General features: G+C 45.5%; 1 protein-coding gene across 2 annotated transcripts in view; it reads left to right on the top strand.

The window, feature by feature from the left end:
* The window catches only part of mgat1b (alpha-1,3-mannosyl-glycoprotein 2-beta-N-acetylglucosaminyltransferase b), a 49,094-nt gene that overhangs the window by 8,461 nt on the left and 24,768 nt on the right, over positions 1-15,865 (top strand). The window contains exon 1 of one of the 2 annotated variants that reach the window (XM_063048143.1): positions 13,057-13,192. The exons of the other annotated variant lie outside the window; for it this stretch is intronic. The gene's annotated coding sequence lies outside the window, so the exon portion shown is untranslated. Of the gene's footprint in view, positions 1-13,056; positions 13,193-15,865 lie in introns of those variants that run through there. 2 annotated transcript variants of the gene reach the window in all.

The raw sequence follows: 15,865 nt of genomic DNA, 5'->3' as shown, positions 1-15,865 counted from the left end.
ATTTGGACTCTTTCTCATTGCCCAGCAACACGAGAAACTGCAGAGTTGTGAACACGGCCCAGTCCGTCCCACAAACCAGCCTCCCCTCTGTTGACTCAGTCTGCACTCGCTTAGGCAGCCGGAATAATGAAGAACCCCTCCCGCCCCAGCCTTTCTTTCTTTTCCCCTCTTCCCATTTTCCAGAAAATACTAAAACCTAAGAACACGTAACACCAGGCTGAAGGTCAGTTTCTATCCTGCTGTTGAATAACCTATTGTAGTATCTCTCAATCTACTCCATCATCCACTCACACTTATTTGTCTCTCTGCAACTACCTCAGTGTACTTGGGTCTGAAATGATATGTCTGAATGGAATACAAGCCAAAGTTTTTCACTGTATCTCTGTAAATATGACAGTAATGAACTCAGTTATCCCTTTAAATCCAAAGTGGAGACCTCACTTTACGTTGCTTTGCCCTTCTAGTCATGCTTCCTTGCAGTTGGGCACTTTGATCTACCCTGCTTACAATGCCACCTTCCAAACTTTTTATCTGAAAACTCCCTATCCCACCATTTGAGTCCCTGAAAATGCTGGTGACCCTTAACACAGATTTTTGCCAATTCTGGAGTCTGCTTATATCTACTTATATACACTTAACTGTTTAGTATGTTTCCTAGTGGTCACTGTATGTATATTGTTCAGTGTGTCCCCTGGTGGTTACGATTGTTTGATTGTAGAAAGCTCTGGTAGTTTCTCTGATGCTGTCTTATTTGAATTGAGGATTGCTTGACTCTTATCTGCAAATAAGAATGTCTCTTATCTGTGGGTATAAACAGTGCTGATCACGTGGTGCTGCCATCTTTTTGCTTCTTCCCTCCCTCCTGCTACTAGGCTCTTCTCCTGTTACTGTCCATTTTAGACTTTCTTTGTTCTATTAATGCTTAATAAAACAAATGTGAAGCAACAGGTTGTGTACCTCTTTCCTGACTTACGAAAGGACCTTGAATTAAAAACATTGCTACTCTGTTAAGATTCTGGTCTGACAGATCAGCAGTCTTAATAGTGGTGATTCAGCTCTAAAGCCTCCTACTTAAGGCATTTATTACATTCCAAGAGAGTGCTTTGGAGCTCAAGTCCGCCTCGGAGTAATAACTCTTTCATCATATGTGGGGTCAAGAGTGAAAGGCATTTGAGAGAGTGAATGGCCTGTACCAAGCGAAGAACATTAACTGTATTTGTCGCATACATAGAAACATACAGTGTAATGGGTCGTTTGCATCAAATCAAATCAGCGAGGATTGTGCTGGGCAGCTTGCAAGTGTCGCCACATTTCTGGTGCCGACATAGCACACACTGGAACTTACACGGGGATTGGGTGGCTTATATGTGCAGGGCAAGAAAGATAAAGAACCTTGCATTTCCTTGGTGGGTTTCTGAATCGCAAAGCTGTTTTGGTTGTCACACCAGGCAGGACGTGATTGCACAGGGAATGATGAATTGGTAATTGCTTTATTATTGTCACCTACAGTGGAAAACTTGGTTTTGCGTGCCATCCATACAGATCATTTCATTGCAACAGTGCATGGAGGTAGTGTAAGGGAAAACAATAAAGGTCACAGTTACAGAGAAAGTGCAGACAGAAAATTAGGTGCAAGGCCATGACGAGGTTGATTGTGAGGTCAAAAGTCCATCTTATCATTACAGTGGACCATTTAATTATCTTATAAGAGCAGGATAGAAGCTGTCCTTGAGCCTGGTGATACGGACTTTCAGACTTTTGTATCTTCTGCCCAGTGGAGGGGGTGGAATAGAGATTGTTTGAGATGGAGGGGTTTTTTGATTACGTTGGCTGCTTTATTGAGGCAGTGAGAAGCATAGGCTAGAGTCCACAGAGGGGAGACTGGTTTCCATGATGTGCTGATTTGTGTCCACAACTACTACAAATTTCTTGTGGTCTTGGGCAGAGCGGTTGCCAAACCAAACCATTTTGCAGCTGGAAAGGTGCATTGATTACAACTTGGTGTGGGTCAAAGGGGACACAGCAAATTTCTTTAGCCGCCTGAGGAAGTGGAGGCATTGGTGAGCTTTCTTGACCATGGTGTCTTCATGGTTGAGCCAGCTCAGACTATTGGTGATGTTCACTCCGAGGAATTTGAAGCTCTCAACCTCAGCACTTTTGAGATAAACAGGAACATGCGCACTGTGCATCAGGGTCCAGGAGGAACGTGGTTTCGTTTTTACTCTGTACTGTACCAGCAGCTTATGGTCGAAATGACAATAAACTTGACTTGACTTCCCAAGGTCAATGATGAGTTTGTTTGTTTTGCTGACGTTGAAGGAAATGCTATGAGAGGTTGGGCTGGGCTGAAAGTGCAGAATAAATTCACAGGACTTTGCTGGAATGGACCATATGGGTATAAAGAGAGAGTGAATACGTGGGTGTTTTTTTTTTGGAGCAGAAGGACCCTAACAGAGGGTATACACTATTAGGAGGCTCATAGACAAGAAGGAAGATTGGAAATATTCCCCTGTTGCTGAGGTATCTAAAGCGGGAGGTTATGTGGGGTAAGATGTAAGGGATTGATCGGGAATCTGAGAGAAACCTTTTCACCAAGAATGCACCAGGTGGTAAAGGCAGATCCCTAACATTTAAGAAGAGTATTTAATTCACCAAGGCTTTGAAGACTACGGACCAAGTGCTGGTAAACAGGATTGGTGTAGATGGGTTGACATGGACGTGGTGGGCCATGCTCTATGACTCCATGACGTCACAACGTCACAACGCTCTTCTGCGTCAAAGTGTGTGTAGTCCACCTGTGTAGGATTGAGATAGCCAGCGTGATCTCAGAAGGAGTGTGAATATATTTCCTTGGGTTATGCCATTGGAAGGGCAAGTCATGAGGAACGGCATTAGGGCTAGCCTGTTGCACCCACATTTTGCTCCCCCCTCCACCCCAGGCGAATGTAGATCCCAAGCCCGTTACGCAGAGCTGAGGAACCAGCACCACCACTCCCACATCCTAGATCAAAATTTACTCAAGGAACGGCAGATAAGTGTTTGGCTAGAAGACCAGAGAAACTGCAGATGCTGGGGTTTGGGACAAAAAGTAAACTCAACGCTGGAACATCTCAGCATCAGTTAAATGAAAAAGTGAGTTTCAATGTTTTGTGTCAAGGCCTTGCACCGGGACTGTGAAAGAGGAGGGAAAGGCAGTCAGTATGTGGCAGTACGAGGGAGTGGGACAGAGGCTGCTTGTGATGGGTGGAACCAGATTGAGGGGGGGTGGAATGATGGGCAGGTGAGAGAGAGAGAGGGACCAAACAGTGAAGGAAACAAGTGGACCAACCTGTGCATGTGTTGGAGAATACCTGGGGAGTGAGTCACCTGATAGTGGAAAATTCAGTGTCCCTGTTTTTGGGTTACAACCTACAGAATGTGAATCGCTATTCTTCCAGTTTGCATTTGGCAAAGCGGTTTCTGTTTGTGAGACTGTGCACAAAAAAAATGATGTGACTGCTTAGTTTTAGCAGTGACTACACTATAAATAAAGGCTTGTTCTGCTGTCAGGATGAGCAGCAGTTTCTGTAAGCCGTGCACAGGAACACCTGATGGCAGCTCCCTTGCCAGAGTGCTCCACCCCTCCCCAGGCTAGCAAGAAGAGGGGACGTGGCTGCTGTGAGCAAATCGCAAGCTGACTCATCGCCACTTTGCGCGGACTTTGGTCGGGTTCACTCGACTGTCCAGTGACATGACCTGGGACAAAACTAAACAAACAGCTGGAGGGTTCAGCACCCACCTGCGGGGACAGAGAGAGCGTTCAGCCAGAGAGTGGTGAATCTGGAGTTCATTGCCATAAACTTCTGTGATTGTGTGTACTTATTTAGAGATAAAGCACAGTTACAGGTCCTTCCAGCCCAACAATCCAACAACACCGCTGTCACGAATTAACCTACTGACTCGTGTGTCTTTGGAATGTGGGGGGAGAACTGGAGCGCCCCAAGGGAACTGTGAAGTCATGGGGAGAACGTACACACTGCGTATAGACAGCAGCTGGACCCAGGTCGCTGGTGTTGTATTAGTCATAGTCATACTTTATTGAACCTGGAGGAAATTGGTTTTCGTTATAGTTGCACCATAAATAATTAAATAGTAATAAAACCATAAATAATTAAATAGTAATATGTCAATTATGCCAGGAAATAAGTCCAGGACCAGCCTATTGGCTCAGGGTGTCTGACCCTCCAAGGGAGGAGTTGTAAAGTTTGATGGCCATAGGAAGGAATGACTTCCTATGATGCTCAGTATTGCATTTTGGTGGAATGAGTCTCTGGCTGAATGTACTCCTGTGCCCAACCAGTACACTATGCAGTGGATGGGAGACATTGTCCATTGTATTAGCACAATGCTGCCATGCCACCCAGACGATGCAGAAGGGCAGAGGTCAATTGGTTCCTGATTAGTAAGGGTGCCGGAGGTTACAGGGAGAAGGCAAGAGAATGGGGTTGAGAGGGAAATTAAATCAGCCATGATCAAATGGTAGAGAGACTTGCGCAGAAAGGCCTTAATTCTGGGAGCTCATTTTCAAGTTTCTGCTGTCTGTTGCATTGAGAGAGGTGTTCCAATGCCATGGCGAGTCCCCAGCCTCTCGCCTTTCTTTTCTTACCCACCCCCAAGGCTGTAATATCTGCAGGTCTTGAGCACCCGAACCCCAAGCTCGGAACCAAGGCTGGTGACTGCCTTTTCTGGGAGATTCTCCTGTAAGCTCAGAGGCAGACATTTTAGCTCTCAGTGCCCTGTTCACACACAGGCTCACCTGCATTGCTGCTGATATGCTAGAGTTCATCTAGAGAGGCGCTAGCTACTTTCTCCTCTCTCTGTAGCCAGGGCCAAGAGAGAGCATGGCGGGCGGGGAGTTGGACGTCTGAATCCATTGTTCTGCACCTTCCCCGTCATTTCAGCCAGGCCTGGAACAAAAACTGGAGTGGAGTCTCCAGTTAGAGGAGCAGTTCCCATGCACCATGACCCTGAGTGCACACTGGTCTCCCATCCGCAGCTCAGCTGCACTCCATCTGGAGTCAGAAGGGCTGTGGCCAGGAGAACTAGGTGCAGATAGAGTGAAATGTGGCTCCATCTGAGAGGAATCCTTTGGTCCTTTCACCTTGCCCTTCCTGTTGCCATGCGTCATCGACATTGCAAGTGTACCTCGAGGCTTGCTGTGTCAAAGTCAAAGAAAGTTTATTACCAAAATATGCATATGTCATCATATACTACCCTTCTTGTCTGCAAGAAGATTCATTTTCTTGCAAGCGTTTACAAGAAACATAACAGAAATACAATAGAATTTATGAAAGCTATACATAAGCAAGATTGACAAGCAAAGTATGAAAGAAGACAAACTATGCAAATAACAAAAACACTAAATGCTTGAAAGTGCATCTGTGGGTTGTGGAGACAAGTTCGTCGATGAGTTGAGTGAAATTATCCACACTAGTTGAAGAGCCTGATGGTTGTAAGGGTATTTATTAACTGTTCCTGAACCTGGTGGTGTGGGACCTAAGGCTTCCTGATGGTAGCAGTGAGAAGAGAGCGTGGCCTGCATGGTGGGATCCTTGATGATGGATGCTGCAGTGTTCCTTGTAAATGTGCTCAGTGACGTGGAGGGCTTTGCCTGTGATGGGCTGAGCCGAGTCTACCACTTTCTGCTGGATCAGCTCATTACCACGTTGCTGTTTTCGTTATCCTGCTGTGTGTAATCTCTTCTTGTCCCACAAGTGCTGGAAGGCGCTGATAAATGCAAGCCTTACTTTATTGTTTGCTTTTTCCGGTTACTGTGCTGCCACTGCAGATCGAACAAGGAAGTGAGAACTCAGACTGCCTATTTTCTGCTCACTTGTTTTTTTTTTCCCCACCTTGAAGTGGGGAGATTGGACAGACAGCCCCTGTCCCCACCCTGTGATGTGGAGTTCCTGTGTGATAGGTCGTTGCACTAGGCTTGTGACTTCCTGTTCTCAGTCAGTAACTCTTCCAGTCCTCATTTCACTTAGATGAGACATGGGCTGTGCATTTTAATTGGCAGTTTCACAGTTCTCTTCAGAAGATTAAGGGCATTCTATTTTTAATACAATTAAAGGACTTAGCGTGACAATGAGAGAATATCTATTTCCTTGGGCAGTGAGCATAACCTTAAAGTTAGGTCATCTAGTGGACTGGTTTGCCAACATACTGCTGAGTTTGTAAATGAGATGTTGGCGGCCCCCATATAAATCTAGGACCCTGGATCCATAAGATCATAAGCCCAGAAGACATAGGATCAGAATTAGCCTATTCAGCCCGTCAAGTCTGCTCCACTGTTCGATATGGCCGCTGATTTATTATCCTTCTCAACCCCATTCTCCTGTGTTCTCCCTGTAACCACTGACACCCTTACTAATCGAGAACCTATCAACCTCTGCTTTAAATATACCCAATGATTTGGCCTCCACGACCGTCTCTGGCAAGGAATGCAACAGATTCACCACTCTGTGGCTTAAGAAATTCCTTCTCGTCTCTCTTCTAAAGGGACACCCTTCAAATCTGAAGGCTTAGACTCTCTCAATAATGGAAGCACCCTCTCCATGTCCATTCTATGTAGGTCTTTCAATATTTGGTAGGTTTTACTGAGATTCCCTCTTATTCCCCAGCAAGAACAGGCCCAGAATCATCAAACCCTCATACATTCCTTTCATTCCCAAGATCATTCTCATAAACCTTCTCTGGATGCTCTCCGATGCCAGCACATCCTTTCTTAGATAAGGGGACCAAAACTGCTCAGAACTCTCCAAATGCAATCTAACCAATGCCTTACATTACATTAACGCCTCAGCATTACATCCTAAATGAGCAGGGAAAAGAAGGCCAGCATGGGTAGAGCGGGCCAAAGGACCCATTTCGGAGCTGTCTGACCCTGACTGATTCCCTGTGTGGTTTTGCCAGTTCTGATCCCAGTCCGGATAGATCCAAGCTGAGTAGCTGAGAGCTGTCAGCCGAGGCGGTTGAAGCAGATATGGTAGTGATGTTTAAGAGGCACTTAGGCAGGTATATAAGCATGCAGGGAATGAAAGGGTGTGGGTCATATATATAGGCCGATGAGGTTAGTTTAATTTAGCATCACGGGTTGTTTCTGTGCTGTAATCTTCTGTGTCAATTGGAAAGAAAACTAATTAAGCTATTCCAGTGCAATGGTTGATGAGCTGGCCAGCAGCATAATGACTTCTATATTTGTTCAGCATCCTTTTCCTTCCCTCCTTCCTTTATTCTGCTCCTCCTCTGTTTATGTAGTGGAATCACTGATTCCCCAAACAACTGGATGATCATGGGAACCACTCGGCCTCTGGTGTCTGGCCTCCTACCTTAACTGGCCGTCTGTGAACTGTGGATGGGTGGAGATGTGTGTCGAGCTGTTTTATTTCCCTCACCGTTCTCCCCCCTCATACACACACACACCCCACCTCTCGCATACGGACTTAACTTCTCTGTTCAAAGTTTCATTTTATTGTCAACATATACATGTGCATTACAACTCTAATGATCACCTTTCCCAGATAGCCATGAAATACGGAAAAACCACGGAAGTTGTTGAAAGAAAATACATCGGTTCCCCCTCCTACAAAAAAGAAAAAGATACAGAACTCGCAAATCCCAGACCCTCCCACCTCCACCACCTCCCTCACACAAAAACTAACAGATCACCCATCTGGAAAACAGCAGCTTGAACATCAAAAAACCTCCCTCGCAAAAAAAAGTGACAATAGCATCAAATCCTCAACCCCTCCGTCATACACAAAATCTAACAGATCCCCCTCACAGAGAAACACCGAGAACATCAGACCCCAAATCCCCAACCCCTCCCTCACACACAAAAGCTGACATGCCCCTCACAGAGAAACACCGACAAGAACCTCAGACCCCAAATCCCCAACCTCTCTCTCACACAGAAAAACTAACAGATTGCCCTCACAGAGAAACACCAACGAGAACATGAGACTCCAAATCCCCAACCCCTCTCACACTCCCATATAATTAGTTATTCAATTGTACCAAGGTTCACCCTCAGTTTCTTGCAGTCACTGGTGCAAGTCAGCAGGAAGGTGGTTAGTATAGGTTTAAGGCCAGAAAATAGTAGAGTTTCTGCAGATTAGGGAGCGTCTGTGGTGTCAAAGTCTCTGAACCGAATTTCCAGCAGTGTCTTTCATTTCAGACTTCCAGTGTCAGGAGTTTTAGTGTTCTTCTGTGCGTTTATACAGGTTAACTTTGCAACTGGGTGGCAGGCTTCACAGGGCCGCTTGAGAAGCCCTGTGCTTCACATAAGTGCTTCCTCTTCACAGGTCCAGTGAACCCGATTCAATCCTCACCTGTCCGTGTGCAGTTGGCACTTTGTTTCTGTGACTGTGGGGGTTTCCTTCTGCTGCCCTGGTTTTATTCTACGGTCGGTGGGTTAATTGGCTGATGTTAATTGGCTCTTGTGTGTAGGTAAGTGGTAGAATCTGGGTGGAGGGGTGGGAGTTGATGACAGCGTGGATAGAATAAAATGAGATTAATGCAAAAGGTTGTTTGATGGTCAGCACGGATTCAGTGGCCTAAAGTACCTGTTTCTCTGCTGTGTTACTCCGTGCAATTAGTGTCAAAGAACAGTGCAAATTTGGAGGTTGGAAGGGAATTTTCTCTCTCTTGTAGAGTCATAAAGCAATACAGCACAGAAACGGCTCCTTCGGCCCATTTAGACCCTGACTAGCGATGATTCTTCCTAGTCCCATTGACCTGCACCTGGACCGTAGTCCTCCATGCCCCTCCCATCCATGTTGCAATTGAACACGCATCCACTGGCAGCTGGTTCTGCACTCGCACCACCTCTGAGTGAAAAAAGATTCCCCTTAGATACTTCACCTTTCACCCTTAACCTGTGATGTGTGTGGATCTCTGCATGGCATTGCTCCCTCTCTGCCTCTGCAGTCTTCAGCCCTCCAGCGCAAACCTGCTCTGCTTTATCAAAAACCTGCTGTGTGGCTAAGCAGAGGGCTGTGCAATATTCAGATTTGCTGATGGCCCCACTGTCATAGGACGAATCAAAGGTGATGATGAATAACCATATAGGAGGGAGATTGAAAATCTGGCTGAGCGGTAATGTCAGCAAGACCTAGGAGCTGATTATTGACTTCAGGAGGAAACCAGAGGTGCGCGAGCCAGTCCTCACTGGGGGATAAGCAGCGGAGAGGGTCAGAATAAATCAAGGAAGGTAGTGCACCCGTGGCTGACAAAAGAAATTAGGGATAGTATCAATTCCAAAGAAGAAGCATACAAATTAGCCAGAGAAAGTGGCTCACCTGAGGACTGGGAGAAATTCAGAGTCCAGCAGAGGAGGACAAAGGGCTTAATTAGGAAGGGGAAAAAAGATTATGAGAGAAAACTGGCAGGGAACATAAAAACTGACTGTAAAAGCTTTTATAGATATGTAAAAAGGAAAAGACTGATAAAGACAAATGTAGGTCCCCTACAGACAGAAACAGGTGAATTGATTATGGGGAGCAAGGACATGGCAGACCTATTGAATAATTACTTTGGTTCTGTCTTCACTAAGTAGGATATAAATAATCTTCCAGAAATAGTAGGGGACAGAGGGTCCAGTGAGATGGAGGAACTGAGCGAAATACTTGTTAGTAGGGAAGTGGTGTTAGGTAAATTGAAGGGATTGAAGGCAGATAAATCTCCAGGGCCAGATGGTCTGCATCCTAGAGTGCTTAAGGAAGTAGCTCAAGAAATAGTGGATGCATTAGTGATAATTTTTCAAAACTCGTTAGATTCTGGACTAGTTCCTGAGGATTGGAGGGTGGCTAATGTAACCCCACTTTTTAAAAAAGGAGGGAGAGAGAAACCGGGGAATTATAGACCGGTTAGCCTAACGTCGGTGGTGTGGAAACTGCTGGAGTCAGTTATCAAAGATGTGATAACAGCACATTTGGAAAGCGGTGAAGTCATCGGACAAAGTCAGCATGGATTTGTGAAAGGAAAATCATGTCTGACGAATCTCATAGAATTTTTGGAGGATGTAACCAGTAGAGTGGATAGGGGAGAACCAGTGGATGTGGTATATTTGGATTTTCAAAAGGCTTTTGACAAGGTCCCACACAGGAGATTTTGTGCAAACTTAAAGCACACGGTATTGGGGGTAAGGTATTGATGTGGATGGAGAATTGGTTAGCAGACAGGAAGCAAAGAGTGGGAATAAACGGGACCTTTTCAGAATGGCAGGCGGTGACTAGTGGGGTACCGCAAGGCTCAGTGCTGGGACCCCAGTTGTTTACAATATATATTAATGACTTGGATGAGGGAATTAAATGCAGCATCTCCAAGTTTGCGGATGACACGAAGCTGGGCGGCAGTGTTAGCTGTGAGGAGGATGCTAAGAGGATGCAGAGTGACTTGGATAGGTTGGGTGAGTGGGCAAATTCATGGCAAATGCAATTTAATGTGGATAAATGTGAAGTTATCCACTTTGGTGGCAAAAATAGGAAAACAGATTATTATCTGAATGGTGGCCGATTAGGAAAAGGGGAGGTGCAACGAGACCTGGGTGTCATTATACACCAGTCATTGAAAGTGGGCATGCAGGTACAGCAGGCGGTGAAAAAGGCGAATGGTATGCTGGCATTTATAGCGAGAGGATTCGAGTACAGGAGCAGGGAGGTACTACTGCAGTTGTACAAGGCCTTGGTGAGACCACACCTGGAGTATTGTGTGCAGTTTTGGTCCCCTAATCTGAGGAAAGACATCCTTGCCATAGAGGGAGTACAAAGAAGGTTCACCAGATTGATTCCTGGGATGGCAGGACTTTCATATGAAGAAAGACTGGATGAACTGGGCTTGTACTCGTTGGAATTTAGAAGATTGAGGGGTCATCTGATTGAAACGTATAAAATCCTAAAGGGATTGGACAGGCTAGATGCAGGAAGGCTGTTCCCGATGTTGGGGAAGTCCAGAACAAGGGGTCACAGTTTGAGGATAAAGGGGAAGCCTTTTAGGACTGAGATTAGGAAAAACTTCTTCACACAGAGAGTGGTGAATCTGTGGAATTCTCTGCCACAGGAAACAGTTGAGGCCAGTTCATTGGCTATATTTAAGAGGGAGTTAGATATGGCCCTTGTGGCTACGGGGGTCAGGGGGTATGGAGGGAAGGCTGGGGCGGGGTTCTGAGTTGGATGATCAGCCATGATCATAATAAATGGTGATGCAGGCTCGAAGGGCCGAATGGCCTACTCCTGCACCTACTTTCTATGTTTCTATGTTTCTAACTTTAAGTTCCTAGGTGTTATCATTTCAGAAGGTCCAGCACATAAGTGCAGTTATGAAGAAAGCACGGCAGCACCTCTACTGCCTGAGAGTTTATGAAGATTCGGCATGACATCGAAAACTTCTATAGGTGTGTAGTTGCCAGTATAATTGACTGGCTGTATCACAGCCTTGTCTGGAAACCTCATTGTCTTTGAAAGGAAAAGCCTACAAAAAGGGATTTTGTGGATACGGACCAGTCCATCATGGGTTAAGTTCTCCCCACTATTGAGCACATCTACACGAAGCGTTGTTGCAAGGAAGCAGCATTGATTATGAGGGACCCCCACCAACCAGGGCATGCTCTCTCCTTGCTGCTGCCATCGGAAGAAGGTTCAGGAGCCTCAGGACTCGCACCTCCAGGCTCAGGAATATTTATTACCCCTCAGCCATCGGGCTCTTGAACCAACCTCACTTGCCCTATCATTGAACTGTAACCACAGCCTTTGGATTCACTGTCAAGAAGTCTTCGTCACATGTTCTTATTTATTATCATTATTTCTTTCTTTTTGTATTTGAACAGTTTAAATGTTAAATGCCCAAGGTGGTGCAGTCTTTCATTGATTCTATTATGGTTATTTACTTTACTTCACTTTATTGTCGCCAAACAATTGATACTAGAGCGTACAATCATCACAGCGATATTTGATTCTGCGCTTCGCGCTCCCTGGAGTACAAATCAATAGTAAATATTAAAAATTTAAATTATAAAACATAAATAGAAAATGGAAGAGGGAAAGTAAGGTAGTGCAAAAAAACCGAGAGGCAGGTCCGGATATTTGGAGGGTCAGGATCCGTTCAGCCGTCTTATCACAGTTGGAAAGAAGCTGTTCCCAAATCTGGCTGTACGAGTCTTCAAGCTCCTGAGCCTTCTCCCGGAGGGAAGAGGGACGAAAAGTGTGTTGGCAGGGTGGGTCATGTCCTTGATTATCCTGGCAGCACTGCTCCGACAGCGTGTGGTGTAAAGTGAGTCCACGGACAGAAGATTGGTTTGTGTGATGTGCTGCGCCGTGTTCACGATCTTCTGCAGCTTCTTCCGGTCTTGGGACAACTTCCATACCAGGTTGTGATGCACCCTAAAAGAATGCTTTCTACGGTGCATCTATAAAAATTAGTGTGGGTTCTATTTTGGATTTATTGAGAATGCCTGCAGGAAAATGAATCTCAGGGTTGTATATGTTAATATTTATGTACTTTTGATAATTTATTTAAATTTACTTTGAACTTTTTGGTCACCTGACCTCTTGACCTTTGCCATTTTTTTGGTGGTGTCCCAATGCACCTCACAGCTGCTGAAATGTCTTTGGAGCGTGTGTCCCCTCTTACAATGCAGGAAGTGCAGCGGCCAGTTTGCATGTGGAAAGTTCCCACAAGCAGCAGTAATGGTACTCTCTCCACAGGAGCTTCAGGATGATTAGCCAGATGAAAGGTGCTGTATGACTGTGGGCTGTGTCTCATGAAGGGTGGGGGTTATACATTGGAGGCTATTTGGGCAGCGTTAGCAGAAAGGAAGGAAGCGCACAGCTGAATGATGAGCTACCAGGAAGACCGGCTAGACCAGACAGGGAGGGGCAGACCACACTCATTCAAAGTTCTCTGCTAAATCCATTGTCCAAAAAACTACCGAGCATGGCTCTCCTTTCATAGTATTGCACCCCTCCCCCACACACCACCGCTGTTTGTTTCAAAACTATTTAGTTCCTGAGTTAGTTAGGCAAACTTTCTGATCGATCAGTACAAGCAAGCCGTGACCATTGGACTGTGATTCATTTGGCAGCCAGTGTATGTGACTATACTTCATTTCAAAGTGTGTGTCGGTTTTAGCTGCTGTGCCTTCAGACTTCATGAGGTATGTTTCAGATTTCTTTAACTTGTGATGCCACTGCAGTGAACTAAGTGTCAATTATTTAAGGCTCCCTGATGAACCCTGCCTTTTAATGTCTTTTACAATAGTTGTTAAGGCATAGGAATCCTTAACTGAAAGCAATGGCAGCCTGCGGGCAGATTAGGCAGAACAAGGAAATGCCTCTGGAAATGTGGGCAAGGTTTGTGTTCACTGGCATGCTATTCAGTCACGCGTACTGGAATGCCAGGCCTCTACCACACTGAGCTATGTACTGGGGTAGATGAGAACGCGAGCCATTCTCTGATCCTCACTAGCTCTGTGTACTGGGCTTGTGCTGGAGTAGATGGGGGTCCATCTCTGGCAGGACTCGGACCAAATGCAGACCTTGTTTCTGATGATGCAGACTCCATGCGGAGAATTAGTGTACTGTGGCCAAATCAAAATCAGCTTTATTATCATTGACATATGACACTGAAATCTGTCGTTGTGCAGCAGTACAGTGCAATACACAAAAGCCATTAAGTTACAATAAGAACAACAGGAATTCTGCAGATGCTGGAAATTCAAGCAACATACATCAAAGTTGCTGGTGAACGCAGCAGGCCAGGCAGCATCTATAGGAAGAGGCGCAGTCGACGTTTCAGGCCGAGACCCTTCGTCAGACCTGAAACGTCGACTGCGCCTCTTCCTATAGATGCTGCTTGGCCTGCTGCGTTCACCAGCAACTTTGATGTAAGTTACAATAAGAACTATACAGTATACCATATATACAGGACTGCGCAAAAGTCTCAGGCACATGTACATAGCTAGGGTGCCTAAGACTTGCACAGTCCTGTAATTGTCAACGTGGAGCAGAGAGCGAGTTTCTAAATTTGGCAGGAGCAAAGGGCGTTGGGAATGGTGTGGGCAGAGTGCCACAGTAGGATTGTGGGACAGGTGGCAGAGAAGGAGTGTTGGGGAGGGTGGGGTGGCGTGGCGTGGCACAGGTGCAGACATACCCAGCCCTGAGTCACCAGGCAAAGTCATTTGATCATTACAGAGTGCCTCTCTGGTACTTTCTGCTCCCTCCCCCCTTCCCTCTCCCCTCTCCCCTCTCCCTTCCGGTTTTCTCAACCATGATTCCCCTGTCCCTGCTCACTTCCCACTCTCAGTCCACAATAGAGACCCATATCAGAATCAGGTATATCGTCACTCACATTTGTCGTGAATTTTTTTTGTGTGGCAGCAGTACATTACTACAGTACTCTGCAGAAGTCTGAGGCACCCTAGTTATATATAGTGTATGTGCCCAAGACTTTTGCACAGTCCATAAGACATAGGAGCAGAATTAGGCCATTCAGCCCATTCAGTTTGCTTCGCCATTTCATCATGGCTGATCCTGGACCCCATTCAACCCCATACACCTGCCCTGTCACCACGTCTCTTCATGCCCTGACCAATCTGGAATCTATCAACTTCCGCTTTGAAAATACCCACTGGAATCTATCAACTTCCGCTTTGAAAATACCCACTGGAATCTATCAACTTCCACTTTGAAAATACCCATGGACCTGGCTTCCACCGCAGCCTATGGCAGAACGTTCCACAGATTCACCACTAAAAAAATTACCCCTTACTTCTGTTCTAAAAGGCTGCCCCTCAATTTTGAGGCTGTGTCCTCTAGTTCTGGATACCCCCACCAGAGGAAAGATCCTCTCCACATCCATCCTATCTAGTCCTTTCAACATTTGGTAGATTTCAGTGAGAACCCCACACATTCTTCTAAATTTCAGTGATTACAGGCCCAAGGCTGCCAAATGCTCCTCATATGTTAACCCCTTCATTCCCAGAATCATCATCATGAACCTCCTCTGGACTCTCTCCAATTACAATACATCGTTTCTGGGATAAGGAGCCTAAAACTGTTGACAATACTCCAAGTGCGACCTGACAGGTGTCTTATAAAACTTCAGCATTATCTCCTTGTTTTTGTATCCTATTCCTCATAAAATAAATGCCAGCATTGCATTTGCCAACACAGCCCCAACCTGTGAATTAATCTTCCTGGAGTCTTGCCTGATGACTGTCAAGTCCCTTTGCACCGCTAATGTTTGAATTTTCTCCCCATTTAGATAATAGTTTGCATTATTGTTACTTTTACCAAAATGCATCATCATACATTTTCCAACACAATTCCATCTGCCACTTTTTTGCCCATTCTTCCGAATTGTCTAAGTCCTGCTACAATCGCATTGCTTCCTCAGCACTACCTACCCCTCCACCTATCTTTTGAATCGTCAGTAATTTTTGCCACAAAGCCATCAATTCCACTATCTAAATCATTGACAACAATGTGAAAAGTAGTGATCCAATACTGACCCCTGAGGAGCACCATTAGTCACTGGCAACCAACCAGAAAAGGCCCCTTTTATTCCCATTTGCTGCCTCCTGCCTGTCAGCCATTCCTCTATCCATGCCAGTATCTTTCCTGTAATGGCATAGGATTTTATCTTGTTCAGCAGCCTCATGTGTGGCACCTTATCAAATGCCTTCTGAAATTCTGAGTAAATGACATTCACTGTCTCTCCTTTGTCCACCCTGCCTGTTACTTCCTCAAAGAACTCTTAGCAGATTTGTCAGGCAAGATTTCCCTTTACAGAAACCATGCTGACTTTGACTTAATTTATCATTAGTCTC

Source organism: Mobula hypostoma, chromosome 5 (genome assembly GCF_963921235.1).
Source record: "Mobula hypostoma chromosome 5, sMobHyp1.1, whole genome shotgun sequence".
In the NCBI taxonomy this organism is placed as follows: domain Eukaryota; kingdom Metazoa; phylum Chordata; class Chondrichthyes; order Myliobatiformes; family Myliobatidae; genus Mobula; species Mobula hypostoma.
The sequence above is the reverse complement of the archived record's forward strand: the minus strand, read 5'-3'. Positions and strand labels throughout refer to the sequence as shown.